Here is a 24590-nt window from a genome sequence, read left to right on the forward strand (position 1 = left end):
CTGGAGCTTTCTTCAGATTGTGTCTCATGTGGTGATAGTGCATGGATGGAAGCAAAAATGGTGCCTAATATATGTTTCCAAGGGTAAGACACCTTAGTATGCATACACAAAATATGCAGTTAAAACAATGTGATGTGCAAGAGAAGAGTTATGATGGATTCTCTTAGAAGTAAATGTAGTACATAGAGCACTTGGGAGCACTCCAATAGTTGCCATTACTCCTAAAAGGGAATTTTCAATAGCTCAACTCTCTAGCTTAAGCATAATTCCATGCCAAATGAAGAAAAAGAAATAAGCTTTAAGCACATGCAAACTATGTACACAGTGTAGATATGACTTGAAGCATTGGGATTGACGCCTTGCTCATTTGTTTATGCCTATCAATACGTTTTGATTGGTGGCGACTTTGGACTTCTTTGATTGTGTCTTGAAGTACACAAATAGGAAATATAGTACCTTGAATAGGGGTCTCCTTTTTTAGACTGGTTGACTTTGAACTCCCCTTCATTTTGCCATGTTTGAGACATATTCATGCTCCAATGCAAACACCTCCTCTGCAAGTTGATCCAAGTTTAGAAGTAAAAGGCATTGAAATCTACAGTAGATGTTGGGGTTTGGATCAAACATTGGATTTACAAATGTTGCAAAATACGAAGGTGTTGAGGCTAATAGTGTAGCCTTATCTGATTCAAGGGCCTTTGTCTCTAGTTTGACATTAGTAGAACCTGTTTTGGGAACCCACTGTAGACCTTTATTGGATATTGTTGTTGAAGGCAATGAGTTTCTTTGGAACCCACTTCAGTTTGTTTGACTGAATCTGTGATGTGGTGGCCTTGTAACTTGTGGTTTTGTTTGTATCAACTTCTTTTGGTCTCCATTTGTATGTAGAAGTTGTGTCTTTAGGTTGATTTCCAATGGAGACATAACTACTTCTTTTAGTTTGTGCCAGGACTTTTGGTAACCACATTTGTGATTGTCCTTCATAATATCCTTGAGCAATGATGAGGTCTTTTGAAACAATCGAGTCCTTGTAGGCCTTTGACTTTATGCTCCCTTGCATGAATTTGGACTAAGCTTTTGCTTCCATTGGAAGATATTTGAGCCAAGTTGTCTTTAGGGATCCATATCTCCGTAGAGATTCCTTTTGTTATTGTCCGTCCAAAGGCGGAAGCATTGTTTTGCCACTGTCATTTTTGCTTTGATTTCCTCTACTTTCGTATTGATCTTTCAGTGGTTGTCCTATTTTGTCAAGGCTGTCGTCTTGGAAGGCACTTTGCAAGCAATGAACTCCAATTTTGGCAACCATAGCTCTCTATTGCCATGGCAATATCCTTGTGCTTCCGATGACTTTTGCGTAGAAAGCCATCCCATTGAATTGACGCTTTGTGTGGCTTGGTGTTCTATCCACTTATGCTGGTCTCTATCGCTTAATCTATGTGCCTGTATCCTTTGTTCAGGCTAAAACTTATTGAGGTTGTCGTTTGTGTGCTTTGGTGATGGATACTTTGGTTGGTAGATCTTGTTGCATTGATGGGTCCTTTGTTTTGTCCCTGTTCACAACCATGACAGCCCGTGAGTAAGGCTCACAAACTTTGGCTATCCCCACAAGCCCGGGTTAGAGATCTCGGTGGAAAGCTCCTAACCAAATTTGCAAGCCAAGTCTAATCACCCTGGCATTCCATACCTTGCGATGCTAGCTCCATGCTCTAGACCTCATATGGCTGATCTGTGTCTAGCATGCACATGAAACTTTCGAAGAGTCTTGCCACCTTTTTCCTTCCTTTCCTTATGCGGTAGAATTTTCTCAAGCTGCAAAATTTCTTCCATCTCGTCCACTTCTAGTGGATCCTCTTGAGCTGGCTCTAAAGGCAATGGTCCTATGTAAGGTTTGAAAAGGCTCACATGGAAGGCATTATGAGTCTTCCAGTGCTCTGGTAATACTAACTTGAAGGCCACATCATTAATCTTTTCTTGAACCTGGAATGGAATATCTTTGAGACTGTTTAGGGTTAAGCATAAAGCAGTTGTGCAGATAAGCATAGAAGAAAGGTTGAGTACAAGAAGGGCGATTGGGTATTACTAAGGTTTCAGAAGGCAAGATTGAGACAAAATATAGGTAAGGATTGGAGAGGCAATCCTACAGGGGCTCAGAAATTTTACCATGGACTTTTCCAAGGCTTGCTTCACTTTTGAAAACGCTGTTTTCAAATCTTGCACATACTCATCGGCTGTGCAAATATCTTGTCCCTCGTCTTGGGAATAGATGGCACTTTAGGCTTCCCCTCCATGATTTCAAAGGGTACCTTTTCCTGTGGAGCTATGCACTGTGTTGTTGTAGGCGAGCTCCACGAGTGGAAAGTACTTTTCCCACTCCTTGTTCTGCTCCCCCACATAGCACTTGAGTAAATCTAGAATAATGGAATTTATTATCTCACTCCTCTGACCATCTATTTGTGGATGATAAGAAGATGAAAACTTTAACGTAGTTCCCAAATTCTCAAACAAAGCTCTCTAGAATAAATTGGTCATCCTTGGATCTCGATCCGAAATCATGGAATTAGGCATTCCATGATACTTGAAGATCCGAGATATAAATAGTCTTGCCATGTGGTCTCCTTTGATCATCTTCTTGACTACAATAAAGTGAGCTTGTTTACTGAAGCAATCTACTCTGGTCTAGATTCTTGTATTACCATTTGATGACTTAGGGAATGATAGCCTCCGATTTCGTCACCAAAAAGGCTAAAAGATGCGGGGTTTTTATCACATTGTCATTATCTTGTCCATGTTTTTGAGGCATCTATGCCTAGTTGTATCCTTGTTGTTATCATCTATGTAAATGCTTGGCATTTTAGCGGGTCCGCATTTGTAAAGCCAAAGCATGAAATCTCTCTCTTAAGTATTTTGTAAAGGTCCAAGCTATGTATACACACAAGTGAAAGCCTAAGCCTAAAGTTCAAACTTTTGTACCTTTTAATTTTTGGAATTAATAAAAGAAAAGGAGAGAAGTGTGTCCTGTGATTTGAAGAGGTGGGGAGTTGGAAAGTTGGTTACAACTTCTCCCTTCCTATATCTTTCTTTGGCACGACTCATTTTTCTCTCTCTTCCCTTGGCACAACTCTCTCTCTCTTTCTTGTTTCTTGTCTCTCTTGTGCTGCATTGTAAGATCTAATGGAGAGTGAGGATGATGAAGATAGTGAGGATGATATGCATGTGTATTTTCTGCGTGCCATAGCATAGGCTAGGCTTTCTACGTGTGTGTGTGTGGCTATGGCCATTCTAGAGAGAGTAGGAGAGAGATGAGGTGTGTGAGTGTGTGTTTCTTGAGAGCTTCCTGCAGTTTTCATGGCTATGGGCTGAGCCCAATGCATATACTTTGCATGCTTGAGCCTGGATTTGTTGCAGATTTCGTTCGTGTGCTTGGAAGGCAAAGTCATTTGGTGCGTTCGCCGGGAGGGGCTAGCCATGGAACTTGCAAGAAGCAGCTTCAAATGTGGAGTTTGAGGTTTTCTGTTGCTGCTGGCGATGGAGCCCATCATGAGTTGCTGCACACGAGAGGGGTCTTCACTCCATGAGCTCTTCATGGAAGAAGCAGCTGCAGAAACAGCAGCAGCAAGGGGTAAAAACTGGTGCTCCATGACCATCAACTTGCCGTTGCTAGAGCATGGCTTCTTGCTCAATGGCCACTCCATCATGATCTAATTGGCAGCAGCCAGATTTGCAGAAGAAAGAAAGAAGCGAAGGAAAGCTTGGGGTTGAGAAGCGTTTGCCAAAACAGAGTGCTCACAATCAAGAAGGAGGCGACGGCTGCACAACACAAAGACTAAAACGCAGAAATCTAGCCAATTATGATAATGAGGTCATCGAAGATTACTGTCAACAGAGAAATCAAAACCTACAATTAGCTGTGCAATTAGGAAAGCTTGAGAGGAAAGGCGATGATGGGTCGTGCAGGGGATCAATAGGCTTACAACCTGCCGGGAACAAGAGAGGAGAGGGGGCATGCTGCCCTATGACAAGCCAGCAAGTGAGCGCAGATCAGTGCAGAGGGTGGTGCACCATATCAGGAGAGGTGTTTCAACCGAATAGTGGGGATTTGATTGAGAAGAAGCATCCGAGCTTACTGTAGCCGAAGATGAGCCGGGCCTGGGCAGGTTTGGGGGGGCATAATCAGGAGTAGATCCATGGCTGAAATCCAGCAGGCACTATGAGGGAAAGCAAGTCGAAGCAAGTCCCAAGAGGAGAGCAGAAGGAGACGAGCCTTGCACCAGGACCAAGAACCCAAGAGGAGGAAGAAGGGCATGCGCTACTGCTACAGAGTGTGAAGGAAGTAGATCGAGCAGCAGATGAAGAAGCCGAAGAAGAGGGCTGTCCAGTGTCGAGTAGCAGGAGAAGATGGAGAGGTATCACCTGCAGAAGATCAGGGCCGCCATTGAGGTGAAGAGGAAGGAGAGGTGTCAGCGCTCTTGGTGCAGTATACAGAGGCCGAGTAGCACTTGGAGTAGATCGAGAAAGAGAGGGAGAAAGAGATGGGCCCGAGAGATAGACAGAGAGAAATCGGCTCTGCGCTGGAACCCTTTTTCAGAAAGGTTCAATTTCCATTTTAATGTGCACCTACCTAACACACATAAGTGGCCGTTCCCACTAGAAGCAACCAATACACACACATTGGCGTTTTTATGATGCTAAAAAATCCTTACGCCGGAGAACTTTTTCGCAGCAAGGCTGATGCATTGGGTGGTTGGGTTTTATTGAGAGATGCTAAGTGAGGGAGCACGTCATTGTTTTTTATCATTTGTCGGGGAAATAATTTTGGTGATGGGATTTGGGGGTTGGTCATTACTTTGTTTATGAAGATTGTGAGTTTTTTTGCGGGTGAGAGGTTGATGATGTGCTCCTTATCATATGTCTTATGAGAATAGTGATGCAGTTAGAGTAGGAAAGTTAGTAGAAGTTTAGAATGTGAGATTGGGGATGTCTTGGGAGAAGTTTTTTTTGAAGAAGGGTGTGAAGAGAAGTGATGGTGGGGTTTATTAAGTATGTTGAACAAGGGAGGTCTTAATCAATTTGTTGTTCGCGGGAGCTCACAAGCTAAGTGGGGGAGGAATGATAGCCTCCGATTTCGTCACCAAAAAGGCTAAAAGATGCGGGGTTTTTATCACATTGTCATTATCTTGTCCATGTTTTTGAGGCATCTATGCCTAGTTGTATCCTTGTTGTTATCATCTATGTAAATGCTTGGCATTTTAGCGGGTCCGCATTTGTAAAGCCAAAGCATGAAATCTCTCTCTTAAGTATTTTGTAAAGGTCCAAGCTATGTATACACACAAGTGAAAGCCTAAGCCTAAAGTTCAAACTTTTGTACCTTTTAATTTTTGGAATTAATAAAAGAAAAGGAGAGAAGTGTGTCGTGTGATTTGAAGAGGTGGGGAGTTGGAAAGTTGGTTACAACTTCTCCCTTCCTATATCTTTCTTTGGCACGACTCATTTTTCTCTCTCTTCCCTTGGCACAACTCTCTCTCTCTTTCTTGTTTCTTGTCTCTCTTGTGCTGCATTGTAAGATCTAATGGAGAGTGAGGATGATGAAGATAGTGAGGATGATATGCATGTGTATTTTCTGCGTGCCATAGCATAGGCTAGGCTTTCTACGTGTGTGTGTGTGGCTATGGCCATTCTAGAGAGAGTAGGAGAGAGATGAGGTGTGTGAGTGTGTGTTTCTTGAGAGCTTCCTGCAGTTTTCATGGCTATGGGCTGAGCCCAATGCATATACTTTGCATGCTTGAGCCTGGATTTGTTGCAGATTTCGTGTGCTTGGAAATCAAAGATAAAATCCATGGTAATACTTTCCCAGCATTGCTTAGGCATAGGTAGTGGCATCAACAATCCTGGCTACTTGCCTCTGTCATACTTGACCTTTTGACGCTTGGACAAGTCGGGTAAGATAAGTATTGGTCCCGATATAAGCTTCTTCTTCAGCGTCTGAAAAGCATATTTCTCTGCTTTGTCCCTTGTAAACTTAGCCTTTTTTTGGGTTAAATCATGAAGTAGATCTACTATGATTACAAATTTCTCAATGAGTCAATGGTAATAGGCACATAATCCAAGATAGCTCCTCACTTCATGCAAATTCTTCGGCTTTGGCCACTCTTTGATGGTTTTGATCTTGGTGGGATCCATGTGAATCCCATCTTTTGAGACTATAAGTCCCGAATAGTGAATCTCTTGCAAAAGAAACTCACTCTTCTTACCATTTATATAGAGCTTATTCTCTCACAGTTCTTGGAACACCTTTGCCAAATGCTCTCTATGTTCCTCCTCTCTCTTTGAGAACACGATGATGTCACTCTAGTGTATGCTCTATCATCCTGTTGAAAGTGGCTGGTGCGCTAGTGAGGCCAAAGGACATCACCAAATATGCATATAATCCGAAAGTGGTCCTGAAAGTAGTCTTGTAAATATCTTCTAGCACAATCCATATTTGATGATAGCCACTCTTAAGATCGATTCGGCTAAAGTACGTCGATCCCTGCAACTTGTCAAGGATGTCATCAATCCTTGGAATCGAAAACTGGTTCTTAATCATGATTTTATTCAATGCTTGATAGTCCACACACATCTTGTATATCCCATCTTTCTTTTGTACTAGCAATACTAGTGAGCAAAAAGGAGATGAACTTGGCCAAATCAATCCTTTCTCCAACAGCTCATTGACCTGAGACATAATCTCCTCTTGTTGAGCTGTACTCACCCGATAAGCCGGTTTGTTTTAAGAGGCTAACTTCTAGGGATTATCTTAATCTTGTGATCATCATCTCCTCTTGAGGGTGGTAACCCTCCCGGAATAGAATCTAAAACAATCTTGAGACTGCTTAAGAAATTCTGTTCGATCTTTTTCCAAGGGACTTATTGTATCCTCCTCTTTATCCAATCAGAGGGGACCACCGCTGCCCTTAAATGCTTGACCCGCTTCGACGGCGGCTTCTGGTCCCAGTTCCTTGGTTTCCTAGCTTTTCTCAAGCTAGGCATATATCAGTCTCGGATCCACTATTAACTTCTGAAATAGTTGCAACTACTAGAGAAGTCTGTGGCTTAGTCTCCTTGTTAGGACAATGCTTAACTATATGATCACCTCCACATCAGCAGAAGCACTTGTTTTTTTTTGTACCACTCCAGTTCCAAGGAAGTCTTCCCCTTGAAGTTACGTGAAGACCTTGTAGCTCCTTTGGGCCGAAATCCCCTTTTTAGCATAATGTTACACTTATTTGAAATTGCTTGATTCACATTGACTTCTCCCATCTTCTTTGAGGCCGCTTGAGACTGCCCATCTTTTTCCACTTACATCCCACTGAAATTCCTTTCCTTGGATCCTTTGATTCCATCAAGCTTTCCTTGGTCTTTAGAGCGCCTTTCAAGAAGTTTAGTTCCAAGCCTTCACTTGACCACAATCACCACTTCGACACATGTGGCTTGAAAACCCTAATTTTGCAAACCATAATAATTAAAATTTGTTCATGTCATTAGGTAGATATTGCAAAAAGAAGCAACTTTCCCTTCTGCCTCATCCTCAAATTCCCAACCGTCTAAGAGATTTTTAGGATCTTTCTCTCTCCCAAAAAGCGGTCAAATCAAAATCTTGCTTTTGGATGCAAAAAGCTTGCTTTTTTATATATGGAAACTTCCATCCTTGCTCTTGTCAAACAGTGAATTTTGCTACTTTTTCTTCTTCTTCTTCTCCACTTGATGTGAAAATTCAAGGTTTTGTTGATTCATGAAGAAGGTTTCTCTCTCTTGGATCGGGATTTCTCGTACAAAAATCCTTCCTCAAGAGGGCATTTTCAGGGGCCTCCTGTAGTCTTTGCTTGAGATAACAAACAAGTTGGAAGTCTTTAACCATCACCGCCTCACTTCAAAGATCCCGCTCTAATTCAATCGCATCAATCGCTACTTGTTCTTCTTGCGTTCCTGTGAAGGTCTTCTATACTTGGATCGGGGATCTCAATGGAAGATGATCCCAAGCTCTGCTCTGATACCAATGTAACTCACCTTCACTTTTAAATAAAGCACTTAACCTTCAAAAATAGAACACATGAACTCCAAGAGAAAGAGTTGAGAGAAGGGAGCTAGAGTGCTCCTACACAGAGAGATATTCAGGCCCCAAAAATCGTGGTGCCCCTTACGGTATTTATTTAATTTTCCACATGCTTGAGTTGTACAATCACAGCCACGTGACCTTGCACCCACTTGGCCTTTGATCTCCACGATCACTTGGTCTCCATGACCACCTCAAGCTCGAGTAAAATCATCTCCACGCGACCTTGCACCAGCTTTGGCCTTTGATCTCCACGATCACTTGGTCTCCACGACCACCACATGATTGAGTATAATCACAGCCACATGACCTTGCACCAGCTTGGCCTTTTTGCACGGATGCATGTTGCTAAGAAACGTAAGGAAGGCCAAGCTTTACTCAAGCAACAAGCTCGTGAAGAAGCAAAAGCAAGGGTAGCAAAAGCAAAATTTTATGTTGCAAGGCAGTTCTTTTGCCTATACAAATGAGTGATGATGAAGAGTTTGTGGAACCCCTTCCATATCCAAGTGTGTATCCACACTCAATAGGCTGCTTATGATGTATCAGCTCTCATCGAGACTCTGGAGCCGATTGTAATGTTCTGTCCTATAAGGCTTGGGAAGTCTTAGGAAAACCTCAACTCACTAATGTGTAAATGAATTTTCAGAGCTTCTCCTGTGAAGAAACCCCCAGCTTAGGGAAGTGCCACATCAAACTGTCCATTCAAGATCAATCCATGTACGCATCTTTCTATGTAGCTAATGAAAATCAAGCTTTGGTGGATGTTGTGTTAGGCATATCTTGGATAGCTTCCACCAACTGCAGATTAAATTGGACGTCAAAGAAAGACACATTGCAGGTAAACTCTACAAACCGCACCCTTGGCTACTTTTTTATTCACTTTCTCATAGATAGAGCATTGCCTCTCTCTCTAGCATTTTGCATTCTCTCTCTAGAGGGGTGTGCGTGTATGTGTTCTCTTCTACTGCTCACTCTCACATGGTATCATAGATTTATCTTGCTGAAATAAGAGTTTTTGAAAATTAGGGTTTGTAATCCAAAATTAGGGTTTTGAGTTTTTGCGCGTGTTTGGGCTTCTACATCAACATTTTCAGCCTTCTTGGTGTTTCCACAAGGGTGACCCTGCTCTCCCTTTTGGTGGCATTTTCAATGTTTCTGGTGTTTTTAGAGAGTTGTATAGCGTTGTTCTCATCTATTGTTTCTTCTAACCATCCTACTATGATTACTTGGAAGGATTTGCTTCCTATGGTCATGCAAGTAGATGGCATAGTCACTTCATGCACCGCCTTAGGTGGTGCTAATTCAGCAAGAACCATAATAAAAACAAGGGAAAGAAGAAAAAGGTAAGAAGAAGAAAGGGGACTCTTCTAAGAGTTCCAAGGATGAGGAGTGTTCATATTGCAACAAGCCTGGTCATCTTGAAAGCAAATGCTTCAAGAAGAAGCAAGATTTGAAAGAGAAGGAGAAGGCATCGGAGTTCACCTCCGCGCAGTGGTTTCTAAGGAAGGTATGTGCATTTCCATTGAGGGCCATTCTGCTTTGTTCACTTTCAAGTCACGCACTTGGCTCCTGGATAGTGGTGTGACTTCTCACATGACGAATCATCATTATTGGTTTTCTTCTTTCTTCGAGTGCTTGTGTGATATCACCATCGGTGACAGTTCTACCATTCCATCAAAGGTGTTGGCACCATCCCTGTCTTCCGCACTTCATTCGACAAGAGGTACTTCTCCAATATTCTTTATGTTCTAGATCTTGGCTTCAATTTTGGTAGACTCTGTAACCATTGGAGACCAAGCCACGGGATCCATTCTGGCTCGTGGCATATAGGAAGATGGACTTTATAAGTTTACTACTTTGGTCTCTCAAGACTGCAGATGATTCTTTGTGGCATGCATGCTTTGGCGATTTGAGTTATTCTACTTTGTAGCAGACACATAACGAAGGCTTGGTTGATGGTTTGCCATCTATTGGTACTCCTTGTGGGGTGTGCCAATCATGGCTCCGTTGGCAAGCAACATCGGCAACCTTTTCCTAAGGAGGTATCACACACATCTACAAAACCACTTGAGCTTGTTTATTTGGACTTGTGCAGTCCTATGACTTCCTCGTCATTGAATGGAGCTCTCTACATAATGATCATTGTTGATGATTGTTCCAGGTATATTTGGGCATTCTTTTTGCAGTCAAAGGATCAAGCTCTTTCCGAGTTTCGTGATTGGTGGAGAGTCGAGGTGGAAAAGCAATTTGATCATAAAGTCAAGACTCTGCATACTAATAGAGAGGGAGAGTTTCTCTCTAATGAAGTTGATAGGTATTTGAAGGACCATGTCATTTGATGCCAGCAAAATGTAAGAACAGATCTATTGTTGAGATGGGTTAGGCTATGCTTGAGCATAGTGGCTGGCCGAAAAAGTTCTAGGCTGAGGCATCTGCTACAACAGTTTGCATATTGAACCGCTCGCCTACATCAACTCTACCTAGTAAAACTCCCCTATAAGCCCTCTTGTGCTCATCTCCGAGTTTTTGGTTGTCAAGCTTATGTACATGTGCCTAAAGAGCATTGCTCTAAGTTGGAATCCAAGTCCATTCCGCACATTTTTTCTTGGATACAACTCCGTGTCCAAAGTCTACCTACTTTGGGATCTTGTAGGTGGTAAGCTCACCATCAGTCGTGATGTTATCTTTGACGAGCACCCTGTGCCTTCTTCGGAAGGTGATCTTCTATAGCTTCCCCCAACTTAATCTCCTTCTACTTTGGCTCAGCCATATCCTTTGGCTCCTCTGCCTCCTGCTTCGGCTACTTCTCCGCCTTTGGCTTCAAAGGGGGACATTTCATATTCAGATGCTTGCGAGGAGGATCCTCTTACCACCAAGAGGGTTTCCAGGTGGTTGTACCAGACTGTGAAAGATTTTGGTTTTGTTAGATGCTTGAATCTAGTGATGGTCCTCGTCGTTCATCTCAGTTGAAACCTCTCAGTTGAAACAAAAGCATGTTGTTGGGGATAATCATTTTGTTAATTGGGTTATTGCTATGCAGACAGAGCTTGATTCCATCGAGTGCCATGGTACCTGGAACTTGGTGGCACAACCACACAAGCGCAAGGTAATCGGAGTCCGTTGGGTCTACAAGACCAAGTATCATGCTGGTGGTACTCTAGATAAACACAAAGTGCGCCTTGTTGTCAAGGGCTACTCCCAGAAACGATGCGACTTCGATGAGACATTTGCTCCTATAGCCCAGATCACAACCATCAGGACTGTCACGGCTCTGGGTTGCCCATCATGGGTGGCCTATATGGATGTGAAGTTTGCCTTTCTCAACAACAGTGATCTCCAAGAGGAGGTTTATGCTGAAGCCTCCTGGTTTTGTTATTGCAGGTAAGGAGAGAATGGTTTATTAGCTTTGTAAAGCTTTATATGGATTCAAGCAAGCTCATTGCACTTGGTATCAGCGGATTGACATCTTCGTTTTGAAGATTGGTCTCGACAGTATTTTGTAGATCTACTCTTTACACTTTCATTGAGGATGGTTTTATTGTCATTATTATTGTGTATGTAGATGACTTCATCATTACAGGATAAGAGCAGGATTAAACTTATCATTGTGGGGGCTGATCTCTGTTGTGCTTTTGAGATGATCCACCTCGGTTTGTTGCACTTATTTTTAGGCTTTGAAGTTTGGCAGACTCCTCAGAGCATATTTCTTTCTTAGCATAAGTATTGCATGGAGATTCTTCAACAGTTCGGGATGATTGGTTCTCGTCCTATTTCTTCTTTGATGGACCTCAATGCCAAGATTTGGCATACGATGCTTCACCACTCTGCGCGACAATGTTTTGTATAGGTAGATTGTCGGCTCTCTTATTTGGATTACTCATTTCAGGTTGGACATTTTCTTTAGTGTTGGTGTTTTGAGTTCTCTTTCATCTAACCCCAGGTTATCCCATCTGTAAATCGGTTGGCGCATTTTGAGGTGTTTGAATGCCACTTCACATTGTGGTATCTTATATAAAAGAGGGGATCGTTTGGTTGGATATTTAGATTCTGATTAGGCTGGTGACATTGACAACCGACCGATCGACTAGAGGTTATTGTTTTACACTTGGGTTTGGCACCATTTCTAGGGGAGTAAAAGGCAACCTACTGTTGCTTTATCTTCTACAGAGGTCATGCATCTTGTTCTACCACAACTGAGGGGGCTTGGCTTTGTCGTTTACTTCAAGAGTTGTTCTCTCCTCAGCCTTCTGCAACACTTATTTGGTGTGATAATGAGAGCCGCATAGCGATTGTCAAAAATCCTATTTTTCATGCTCAGACATGATTTGAAGGGATGTAAGGCTAGGTGGACTGAATCCTTCAAGACTATGACTGCAAGCTACAGGGTGATATAATGTTGTAGCAGATACACTAAGCCAAATGCCTCAAATCAATTCACTAGCTTTCACAAAAATCAAGAGTGCATTTCTGGAGTCATTACACGGTAAGTGTGCACACGATCAATCATATGAGAAAGTGTGGAGTGCAGTTTTACAAAGGGATCCCTCACAATCACATGTTACTGCAAGTGCAGGTCATTCCTTCACACAGGGCTCCACCCTCTCGCAGGACGAGCTCATTCAATGGAAACATGGCACAAGCTTTTGACCCAAAGTCAAGGAAGTGCATATTTCTTGGTTATGGCATTTCTGGTGAGATGGGATACCGTTTGTCGGATCTAGAGGCTAGAAAGATTATACGCAACCATGATGTTATCTTCAATGAAGACAAGATGCATAAGATGCCTACACCTAGAGTTGAGATACGTAGAGTGGTGATACAAGAAGATGGAATTGTGCATAATAGAGTGCCAAATGCACCTAATGTTGGGCAACAAGCACAAGGTATGCAAGCTAGAAATCCTCCCATTGTAAATCATGATGGAGTGGACCACAATGATAGCATTGAACAGCCAGTGTTAAGAAGGTCTACAAGGGTGACACATCCTCCAGACAGATATGTTCCAACAATGGATTATGTCATGTTGACAGGTTGTGAAGAGTCTTCATGTTCCAAAGAAGCTATGTTACATGATGACAACCTTAAGTGGGAGAAGGCTATGCATTCAGAGCAACCAAAGCACATATGAGGCCACATTGAATAAAAATTACAGTGAGCCCTTACATTGAAGGAATAAATTTTGCCTATAATAGTTATAAAACCTGTATTTTACATGGGGTTGGTTTCATAGCACTTATAGGCACTTATATGTAGCACATTTATACATTTATACATGTTCATACAAAATACTAGCCGCCACTTATATGTAGCACATACATACATTTATACATGTTCATGCAAAATACTAGCCACCACCGCAACCGCAACCACCACCACCACTGCAACCTCCTCCTCCACCGTTGCCGCCTCCACCACCACAGCCCCCTCCTCCACTCCCCCAAAAAGATGAAGATGTAACAGCAGCATCAGCTCCTCCCCCTTTTTTTGCACTCCCAGTGTGCTTCCCTGAGCCACCTCTTGCACACAACCCCACCACGAGCACAATTGCACAAATCCCAACCAACATTAGCAGAAGCCCTACATGCTGCTCTGCTGCTCTAAGCCCACCTCTGCTAGACTCCTGCTCATCACCATCCTTCATGTTTAACGCGCTTTCCCCTTGACTTTCTCGGGCACAAGAAAAAAGACAAAAGAGTCTCTCTCTCTCTCTCTCTCTCTCTCTCTCTCTCTCTCTCTCTCTCTCTCTCTCTCTCTCTCAAATGGGAGTCACCCCTTTATCGTACACTATGCATGCATGAACCTTCTTCTGTGAATTTATGTGAATTTTTCCTCATTTACCCAGTTGAAAGTTCATTTGCTATCTCTCTCTGCCTCTCTCTCTGTCTCTCTCTACCTCCACCTTCTCTATCAGCTAAAAGTTCATTTGCTGCTCTCTCTCTCTCTCTCTCTCTCTCTCTCTCTCTCTCTCTCTCTCTCTCTCTCTCTCTCTCTCTCTCTCTCTCTCTCTCTCTCTCTCTCTCTCTCAAATGGGAGTCACCCCTTTATCGTACACTACGCATGCATGAACCTTCCTCTGTGAATTTATGTGAATTTTTCCTCATTTACCCAGTTGAAAGTTCATTTGCTATCTCTCTCTGCCTCTCTCTCTGTCTCTCTCTGCCTCCACCTTCTCTATCAGCTAAAAGTTCATTTGCTGCTGCTCTCTCTCTCTCTCTCTCTCTCTCTCTCTCTCTCTCTCTCTCTCTCTCTCTCTCTCTCTCTCTCTCTCTCTCTCTCTCTCTGGAGTAATGACACGAGTCACTTGCACCCTCTTAACTAGCATTCTATAAATAGCAACAATTTAATACTCAACTTTTCAAGTTTCAAACTTTAGGTTATAGGAGAAAAAGGGTATATCATGGTTTGGGTACCCTATTAAACTCTTTCAAGTACTTTTGATATGATTTCTTGGCGAATTATCCTTACACAATTAGTGATGACATGTCATAATATTTATGTTATTACATCTAAAAGCAGATCAAGTAGATGTGGCTATCAAGGGGGAGAGAGAGAGAGAGAGAGAGAGAGAGAGAGAGAGAGAGAGAGAGAGAGAGAGAGAGAGAGAGAGAGATTGATCAATGAAATTTGTAGGCACACACACTTACACACTCTCTCTACCCCCCCTCCCTGAGCTCTAATTGGCACACGTTGGGTTTCATGTGGGATCTACGACCCCCCATGATCCACTCCGCCAAGAACAAGGGCCAAGATTTGGCGCATCGCGAAAGTAAGCTCAGGTGGAAGTAAACTCGTGTAAAAGTGAGCTCGGATCCCGGTTTGTCGTCCCCCAGGCCCCTCACCCGAGTTTCGATCTCACCACCCTAGGTTTGCAAGCCCAACACCCTACCATTGCACCTATATGCGTTCCATGAAATGGATGCAACATGGGCCCGATACAAAGTGAACCAAATTTACTTTTGGACCCAATATGAAGTAAACTCGGGTCCAAAAGTAAACTCGGGTTACCCGAGTTTACTTCGTGATGCGCCAAATCTTGGCCCTTGATCTTGGCGGGTGGATTGTGGGCCGTCCCACATGGGGACTTGGCATGCCAAATAGAGCTGAGGCCCCTCTCCCCCCCCCTCTCTCTCTCTCTCTGTGTCTATATGTCTCTCTCTCTCTCTCTCTCTCTCTCTCTCTCTCTCTCTCTCTCTCTCTACCATTATAGGCCTGACATGCATGGAAAAACTTGCAGGTACTCAAATAGGGTAGTTTTCACTAATACACCAACTATGCAATCAAAGCACATACAAGGCCATAATGATCACAAATGATCTATAAATTAGGTGGGGTAAAGGGGGCGGGTTTGTTGCATCTACTTGGAAAGTGGTCATTTTGAGGGGGATTTTGCATTTTGGAAGGAAATCCAAATCCAAGCTCTTATCTAAATTGGTTATCTCAAAATGCCTTCAAAGTGTCCAACATTGATATTTTAATTTATTTTTCTTTTTTAATTAATTATTCATTAGTTTTGGGAATAATGCAGCATTAAATCACAAATTGACACCTACCCAAAATTTCAAAAAAAATCCCATTAGGATAATACTAACAACCACCACTATTACGCTCATGATAGAAGCAAAAATAATACTACTATAGCTAGTAGGCTTTTCTCTATATTTTAAGCCTTTTTCACCTGCATGTATACATGCTTTAACAAGGGTATCTCCATAGCGTCATCTTCTAAAAAATTGCACCCTCTCTAGCCTCACCACATACCTTTGTAGCTCAAAAAAGAGCTATACCCTTTGATAGCATGCCGAGGAATGTTGATCATCTATCGAGGGAAGCTCCACATCAATAAAGTGAAGAAAGTCTAAAGAGAGGTTTGCTAATATATAGTAGCTATAAAATAATTTTAAGATAGTTTCTTAACTTTCAAAATTTTGGGGTTCAATTTTTACAAATCCCAATCTAGTAGAGAATCATACACACAAGCACACAAACATACAGAGATAGTGGAGATATATATATATATATATATATATATAATATTTGAATGTTAAAGCATGTATTTCTCCTCTTTGATAACTATTCTATCACATTCAAATGTTGAATGGTGGTGGTGAATTATGTAATTCTTCATGTATGTGCAGTACATACATGTGCACACATACACAGCACAGACACACATGCATACACACATGCACAACACACATGCATACACACAAACACACATGCATAACACACACACACTTGTATTCACGTGCACATAAGCGCACACACACAAAGGTTGTGATGAGAGAAAGAGAGGACCAAAGCACCACTAATAATTTTTTATTTATAAATAAATTATCCAAACATGCTTTCTGGACTCTAGTAGTTTTGGTATGATTACTTTTTCCATCTTTTCCCCCTCCCCCCAAATCCTTCTTATCGATTCCAATTTAGTAATTCTAAATCTCTCCCCCAAGTTTGCTGCCTTGAAATTAAATACCTTTAGGATGCATAACAACTTTAAGTTTGCAACAAAATTTGTACAAGCTTTGCTCTATAGGGGAGAGGAGGGGCGAAAGGGTCACTCAATGTACAATCAACATAGCACATTAATTAATTTAGGGGCTAGTTTTCAGTAGGTGGTCTACAAGATGCATGCAAAATAGGGTTTAAAAAAGTAGCCATGCAGTGAAAACTATACAGGTGGTGTATAAGATACATAAATAGAAGGACTCCTCACCTCTCCCTCAACGACTTGTGTCACTTTAAAGGGAGTGAAAGATAAGTTGAATCATTGCCAATGTGCAAATAGACTAGATGGGAATAGACTCTACCATGTATGGTTGGGTGTGGGATTCCCTTCTCATGCCAAGCTTGTAGTGTAAATTTACATAAAAGGGGTGAACAATACAAAGTGAAAACATGTATACATACAAAAAATTGTCTCAAAATCTATGAAAATTTAAAAAATAGAGGGTGGAAAATTCTTGTCTTTTGCTTATAATATATCAATGTTACAAAATGAAACTATTGTCTGATCGTGCAGCATTAGTTGTCTTTCTTATATGGTAGCCAGTTCAGGGTTTGCATAGGAGAACTTGCTGTATCCAAAAAAACACTCTAAAGTTGTAGAGAACTATTAGGGAGAATTGGAGGAGAGAGCACATAGATGAGGTGTCAAAGTTATAATCGGCCAATGGGTGCACATCTCCTCCAATTTTCACATTTAGACTTTGAGAGCTAGAAGGACTCTTAACTTGGTTTTGAAGGAAAGATCAGACATTTTTTATCACTCTTTTGCAATATTCTAAGCCCAAAAGGGCAAGAGAAGAAATAGAGAGTTTTTTAGAGCCCACAAACAATGCACTGGCACACGAATCAAGTAGCCATTTTCATGCACATAACGTACTACTGCAAGGCAAGGGAAGTAAAGAAAATAATCCACTTTTTTATATCAGATGACACGGTGCATGGCACACTATTTGTGAGACAATGATTTATGCTGCATTGTGATTGGTTACAAAATCAAGGTGTCAATCTGAAACACATTGGGTCTAGTTAGATGATGGTGCGGCCTCATAGTTCAAAGCTACTAGATCTTTATTTTTTGTTGCAATATATACTGGACTGCCAAGGATAGAGATGAGTAATTCCTTCTTTGGATCAGAGCATAGAAAGGGAGAGCATGATGGTGCAAGTGCAGTTGTAAAAAGAACCTCGACACATGAATGGTTAACCAATGGGTCTACTTTAAATTGTGCAGCAGATGTGGTTAGTTTCTGTCAAGCCAACCACAGGGAGCAACCTTAACATATCCTTCCAAAGAAAGGAAATGTGCCAGTGTGTTTTGGGAAATTAAATTAGGAGATGTGAATAGGGTGGTTAAATGGAATTATGCCACTATTGAGAATTCTCATTCCCTGCATTCTTTTTGTGGAAACAACCCATGGGATCCAACTACCTTTGCAACAAGATCACTGGCATGATTTTGAGATGTATGCATGCATTCAAGTTGAAAGTACTACGCTACAAAGCCCATGTGTAGCCTTAGGATTATCACCTTATGGTGCCATTGCCCGACGATGCTGATATCCCTATAGATGATGATGAGATCCCTGTAGATGATGTAAATTGATATGATACAAAGGCCACTATGATGCATTAAGCAAAAATTTGTGTATTGGTGACACTTTTGTAGTAAATCCTAATGCAACAACCAAATGATGAAGGTACAGATTTCTACTTTATCAAGTGCACTATATTAAAGGAGACGGTAGAGAAGGGGTACATTGATGCATGAAATAATGCAATTGATAGAGGTTCTTATGTTGTGTAAGGACTGTATTACAAGTAGATAGATTTCTACTCTTTCAAACTAGATACAAAGAAGCCAACTATCCACGTACTTTTAAATCGTTTACATTCTATTGACATACCCATGGAGCACATGCGAAAAAGAAAACAAATGTACACAATTACCCCAGAAAGTTATGAAGTAATCTATAACATCATGCCCTTTGGTATTTGACATGTACCCTAGTGAAGATGCAACAACCAATGATGAAGATGCATATTTCTACCATGTCAAGTGCATTGCACATAAGGAGAAGGTAGAGAAGGGGTACATTGATGCATATAATAATGTAATTGATAGAGGTTCTTATGTTGTGCAAGAATAGTATTACAAGCAAATAGATTCCTACTCTTAAACTTAGAATATGACCTCATGCATGGATATCTCTCTAAGAGCTACAATGCATGTATAGTGAATACAAATGGAGACCATGGAAGCATGTCATCACTGCATCCTAGAATAGATCCTAAACCTTAATGCCTAAAATCTAAACACTAGACCCTAATGGAATTCTAATAAGCACCACCTTGCCCCCACCCTCACATACTCACACTTACCATCACACACTCTTCCTTACCCTCTCCCTCACCCTCTCCCTTACCCTCTACCTCACACGTGCATATCCTCTCCCTTACCCTCTACCATCACACACTCTCCCTTACCCTCTCCTTCACCCTCTACCATCACACACTCTCCCTTACCCTCTCCCATCACACACTCTCCCTCACCCTCTCCCTTACCCTCTACCTCACTCACACTCTACCTCACATGCACATACACTCTCCCTTATCCTCTACCTCACTAACAATTATCCTCTACCTCATTAACATTCTACCACACTCACCTCACTCACACTCATAGTTTACCTTACCCTCTAATCCACACTTACACTCTACTCTCACTAACCTTACACTCTACCTCACTCACACTCTACCTCACTCTACCTCACTCACACTCATAGTTTACCTTACCCTCTACCTCACTCATGAAAGAGTGCACAGAGCGGAAGCAGAGTGGCACTAGAATGTGCTGAACAGAGAGTGCAAGAGAGAGAGAGATATGGAGCAAACTATGCTGAATATACTGAACCAAAACAGTCCCAAGCAAGAGACAGTGATAGTCTCATAAGTGAGGGAGCAAATAACTACAAGACTCTATGAAAAATGAGAGGCCAGCACCCACTATTTATAGTGGGGAAGAGCTGGCCGACTGGAGCATGGAAACAGGCCGACTGGAGCTGTTGGACATGGCTCCCTAGAAAAATGCCAGAAAGGCTGGGAAAAATCCCAGAAAAATACTAAAAAAGGGGTGGCCAGCCCACAAACAAGGGCCATGCAAAAGGGGACCAAATGGGCACCATACAGAGCAGAAACTGGGGATGAAAGTGCTAACACCCCCTCTCAGCACCAGATGCTGAACAAACTCCGAGAATCCGAAGATGAGGAGCCAAGGAAGCCTGAGAAACCGGCTTGGTGAACAAATCTGCAGCATTCTCCGCGGAAGGACAATACTCCAAACGCAAATCTCCAGCAAGAACCCGTTCACGAACATAGTGATACTGAATCTCAATGTGTTTCGTACGAGCATGAAACACAGGGTTCTTGGCGATGGCGATGCAACTCTGATTGTCACACCAAAGAAGAGTAGATCCGGTAGGAGGACAGCCAAGCTCCTCCAATAATCTCCGCAACCATATCGCCTCACATGCAGCATAGCAAACTGCACGGTACTCCGCCTCGGTAGAGGAAAGCGCCACAGTAGGCTGCTTTTTACTGCTCCAAGAAATGGCTCCAGACCCAAGTGAAAAAACACAACCAGTGGTCGAACGCCGTGTATCTGGATCTCCAGCCCAGTCTGAGTCAGACCATCCAACAAGAGTGCGTCCTTGGCCATAAAAGATGCCAAAATCCAGAGTGCCACGTAAGTACCGAAGAACTCTGAGAGCACACCGCCAATGCTGCTGACGGGGTTTGGATGAGAAGGAACTCAATAAACTGACTGCGAAGCATATGTCCAATCGGGAGTAGGTCAACCAAACAACCGACGAGAACCCGATACTGGCCCTGATCAGTCCCTGGAGAAGCATCAAGTGAAGAAAGCTTCTCACCAATATCCAAAGGAGAAGATACTGGTTTGCACCCAGTCATCTGAAATCTGTCGAGAATCTCCCGAGTGTACTTCTGCTGAGAGAAGAAAATGCCCTTCGAGGTCTGCCAAATCTCAAAGCCAAGAAAATAGTGCAAGAGGCCCAGATCCGTCATCTCAAACTCTGTCTCCAAAGCATCCATAACAGAACGGATCCGCACAGAATAAGAACCTGTAAAGATGAGGTCATCAACATAGACCACAATGATAACAATCAACCCCCTCTCAAGGAGGATATAAAGGTTCGAATCTGCATGAGAGCGGCGCAGGCCGAGCTTCTGAAAGAACTCATCAATCCGCTGGTACCAAGCCCGCGGAGCCTGCTTTAGACCATATAAAGCCTTCTTCAGCCGGTACACATGATCCTGTTTGCCCGGAACAACAAATCTTGGCGGCTGATCAACATAAACCTCCTGTGTAAGCTCTCCATTCAAGAAAGCCGACTTGACGTCCATCTGGAAAACGGGCCATCTATGATGTCCTGCAAGTGCAAGAACGGTACGAATGGTAGTCATTCGGGCCGTTGGAGCGAAAGTCTCATCGAAGTCGACACCGGGGCGCTGAGCATAACCCTTGGCAACCAACCTCGCCTTGTGCTTGTCCAAGCTGCCATCAGCTCGGAACTTTGATTTGAAAATCCAACGCACACCAATCACCTTACGCTCCAGAGGCCGAGGCACCAAAATCCAAGTGCCATTCCGTTCGATAGCATCCAGCTCTGTCTGCATAGCATGACGCCAAGACTCATGTGAAAGAGCCTCGTCTACAGAAGTGGGATCAGAAGGACCATTAATGATTGTAGACATAAGAGCATAATTAACAAACATGTTGCCCTCATGAATTTGTTTCCCTGTAACTCTGGAAGAACGTCGAAGAGAACCAGGCGGAGGAGCAGAAGGAAGCTCACGTAACCCAGAGTCACGAACTGTCTGATAATACCAACCAGGTACAGATCTGCTCGAACTCGCCGGAGGAGGAGCAGGGTCATCATCATCTGACTGAGAATCCTCAGCTGGAGGTGTGACAGTAACAGCGGGAGCAGGAGGATGAGTAGGAGGAGGAGAAGGAGGTGCAGGAAGAAGAAGCTCACCAAGCTCACCACCCCCCTCTGAAGATGTAGGAGTCTCGTCGAACACCACATCACGGCTCACAATAACTTTACCGGCTTGAGGATCATAAAGACGATATGCCTTGGACACAGTGCTGTATCCGAGAAAAGTCATGCGCTGAGACTTCGAGTCCAACTTGGAGCGGTGCTCCTTAGGCACATGAACATACGCGGTACATCCAAATATCCGAAAATGAACAACGGAGGGCTTCTCACCATGGAAAGCCTCATATGGAGTTTTGTCGGGAAGAGCAGCAGTAGGAGACCTATTCTGAATGTAGACAGCAGTGGAAGCCGCCTCAGCCCAGAAACGTCGAGGTAATGAAGAATGCTCAAGCATAGCACGGGCCATCTCCATAATGGTCCTATTCTTCCTCTCGGCAACTCCATTCTGAGATGGAGTATATGCTGTAGTAAGCTGTCTCCGAATGCCATGTGTCTTGCAATATTGCTTAAACTCCTGGGATGTAAACTCACCCCCTCCATCGGTCCTGAGAGCCTTGACCGAGTGACCGGTCTCTTTTTCCACCTCGGCTTTCCAATCACAGAAGTGATGAAAAGTCTCATCCTTGGTCTTCAGAAAGAAAACCCAAGTATATCTGGTAAAATCATCCACCATCACGAGCATGTACAACGCCTTACTCAAAGACGCGGTACTCATAGGACCACACAAGTCTGCATGAATGAGAGCAAGTGATGTCGAAGATCTGTGTGTCGCCTCCTTCGGAAAGGCGGCTCGGTGCTGCTTCCCCTGCAAACAAGAGGAACAAGGAGAAGACGGAGCCTTGATGGTTGGTAATCCATCAACCAACCCATCCTTCGAAGCTCGCTGCAGAAACTGATAGCTCAAATGGCCAAACCGAGCATGCCAAAGAGCAGAAGAAGCACCAGAAGAAAGCAGAGCGGTCAGTTTGTAGAGACCACTATCTTGGACTCCCTGAGCCAAGATGCTACCAGTCGCTTTATCACGAATGGTAATCTCATAACGAGAAAAGATCACCTCCGCACCCTGAGCTGTAAGAGCACTCACTGACAAAAGGTTAAAAGCCAAATCTGGAATATACAGAACGTCAGAGAAGTACCTCTTGTCCTCTTCAGAACGGAAGATGGGGATAGTGCCATGACCATGCACTGGCACAGAAGAAGAATCACCCAGAGTGATCTCGCCTGATCTGGCAGTGAAGTCCTCGAACCAATCTCGATGGGGTGTCATATGAGCAGTAGCACCGCTATCAACAATCCAAGACCGTGACTGAGAAGTCACAAGAGCAAGTATACGCCGAGTACCTGCTAAGAGAAGTATTCCATCATCCTTCTTGGGTTGAGACACCGCCGTTGAGGAAGAGTTCTTTGCTGCTTCATCACGCTTCTTCTTGTGACATTGGGGTGACTTGTGACCCTTCTTGCCACAATAGTGACATTCAATGTCTTTATTCTTTGAAGATTTGTTGTCTTTATCCTTATCGGAATCCTTGGAGTTCTTGTCAGAACCCCCTTTACCTTTCTTTTGTTGAGACTTCCCTTTATCTCGTGCTGCTAAAGCTCCATCAGGGCCACCGGAGGTGCCAGTCCGCTCCTCAAAGCGAGACTCTATCTGCATAATGGAGGGGAGAACATCCTCCCAAGTAACTGGAACAGGACGAGGAGAAGAAACCAGAGACTGAAAGTATGCATCAAACCTCTCTGGAAGTTTGGAGAGCAGCCGAATAGCCATATCCTCTGTGGAGATGTCCTTGCCACAAACAGCAAGCTCGTCCCGGAGATCTTTCATCTTCGAGATGAAAGCAGATAAAGATGGAAACGCAGAAACTGATAAATTCATAAGTTGCTTTTCCAATGCCAAAATCCGACCCGGAGACTTAATCTCATAGAGATCTGAAAAAGCCTTCCAAACTTCATGTGCAGCATCAGCTGTACGCACATGAGAGAGAACAGCATCCTGACAGTTCAACATCAGAAAGGAAAAAACACGTCGATCATTCGACTGCCAAATATCAATATGTGCCTGAGTCACACCACCGGAAGCAAGGGTGGGAGGGGTGGCATTGGCTGGTGTAACAAGCCAATCCCAGAGATCCACGCCACGCAAGGCCGATTTCACCTTCACCTTCCATAGGGTGTAGTTGGAACCATCCAACTTGGCAGACTCTGCAAACATATGAAGAGAAGTGGGAGCAGCCATCACAAGAGCTTGGGCTCAATCTCAAGAAATGCACAATCTCTGAAAAAAGTGTCCTCCACAGGTACCAAGTGTGCCACCAAAGCCTGCAACACCACAAGCCCCCTCTGCAAAGGGAAAGAACCACTGGAGAGGAAAAACGCAGCAATGAAGAAGTGCTGTCCTGTAGAAAACAGGCCGCCTGCAGTCCAATCTCCAAGTGGGCAATGAAACACTGATCTCCAAGAGCCAGACGGCTGAATCGGTGAAGCCAATCTGAAGAGGAACCGACCAGCAGAGTGCTGTCCAGAAAACGCAGCAGCAAAAAGCTATGGATCTGGAAGAAAACGCAGAGGAGAAGTGCTGAAAACAGGGCTGAACTGGGGCAGCAGAAAGGTTGCTAACCTAGAGCGATGATACCATGAAAGAGTGCACAGAGCGGAAGCAGAGTGGCACTAGAATGTGCTGAACAGAGAGTGCAAGAGAGAGAGAGATATGGAGCAAACTATGCTGAATATACTGAACCAAAACAGTCCCAAGCAAGAGACAGTGATAGTCTCATAAGTGAGGGAGCAAATAACTACAAGACTCTATGAAAAATGAGAGGCCAGCACCCACTATTTATAGTGGGGAAGAGCTGGCCGACTGGAGCATGGAAACAGGCCGACTGGAGCTGTTGGACATGGCTCCCTAGAAAAATGCCAGAAAGGCTGGGAAAAATCCCAGAAAAATACTAAAAAAGGGGTGGCCAGCCCACAAA

The sequence above is a fragment of the Cibotium barometz genome, chromosome 36 (assembly GCF_041138505.1).
Source record: "Cibotium barometz isolate CiBa-2024 chromosome 36, ASM4113850v1, whole genome shotgun sequence".
Classification (NCBI taxonomy): Eukaryota; Viridiplantae; Streptophyta; class Polypodiopsida; order Cyatheales; family Cibotiaceae; genus Cibotium; species Cibotium barometz.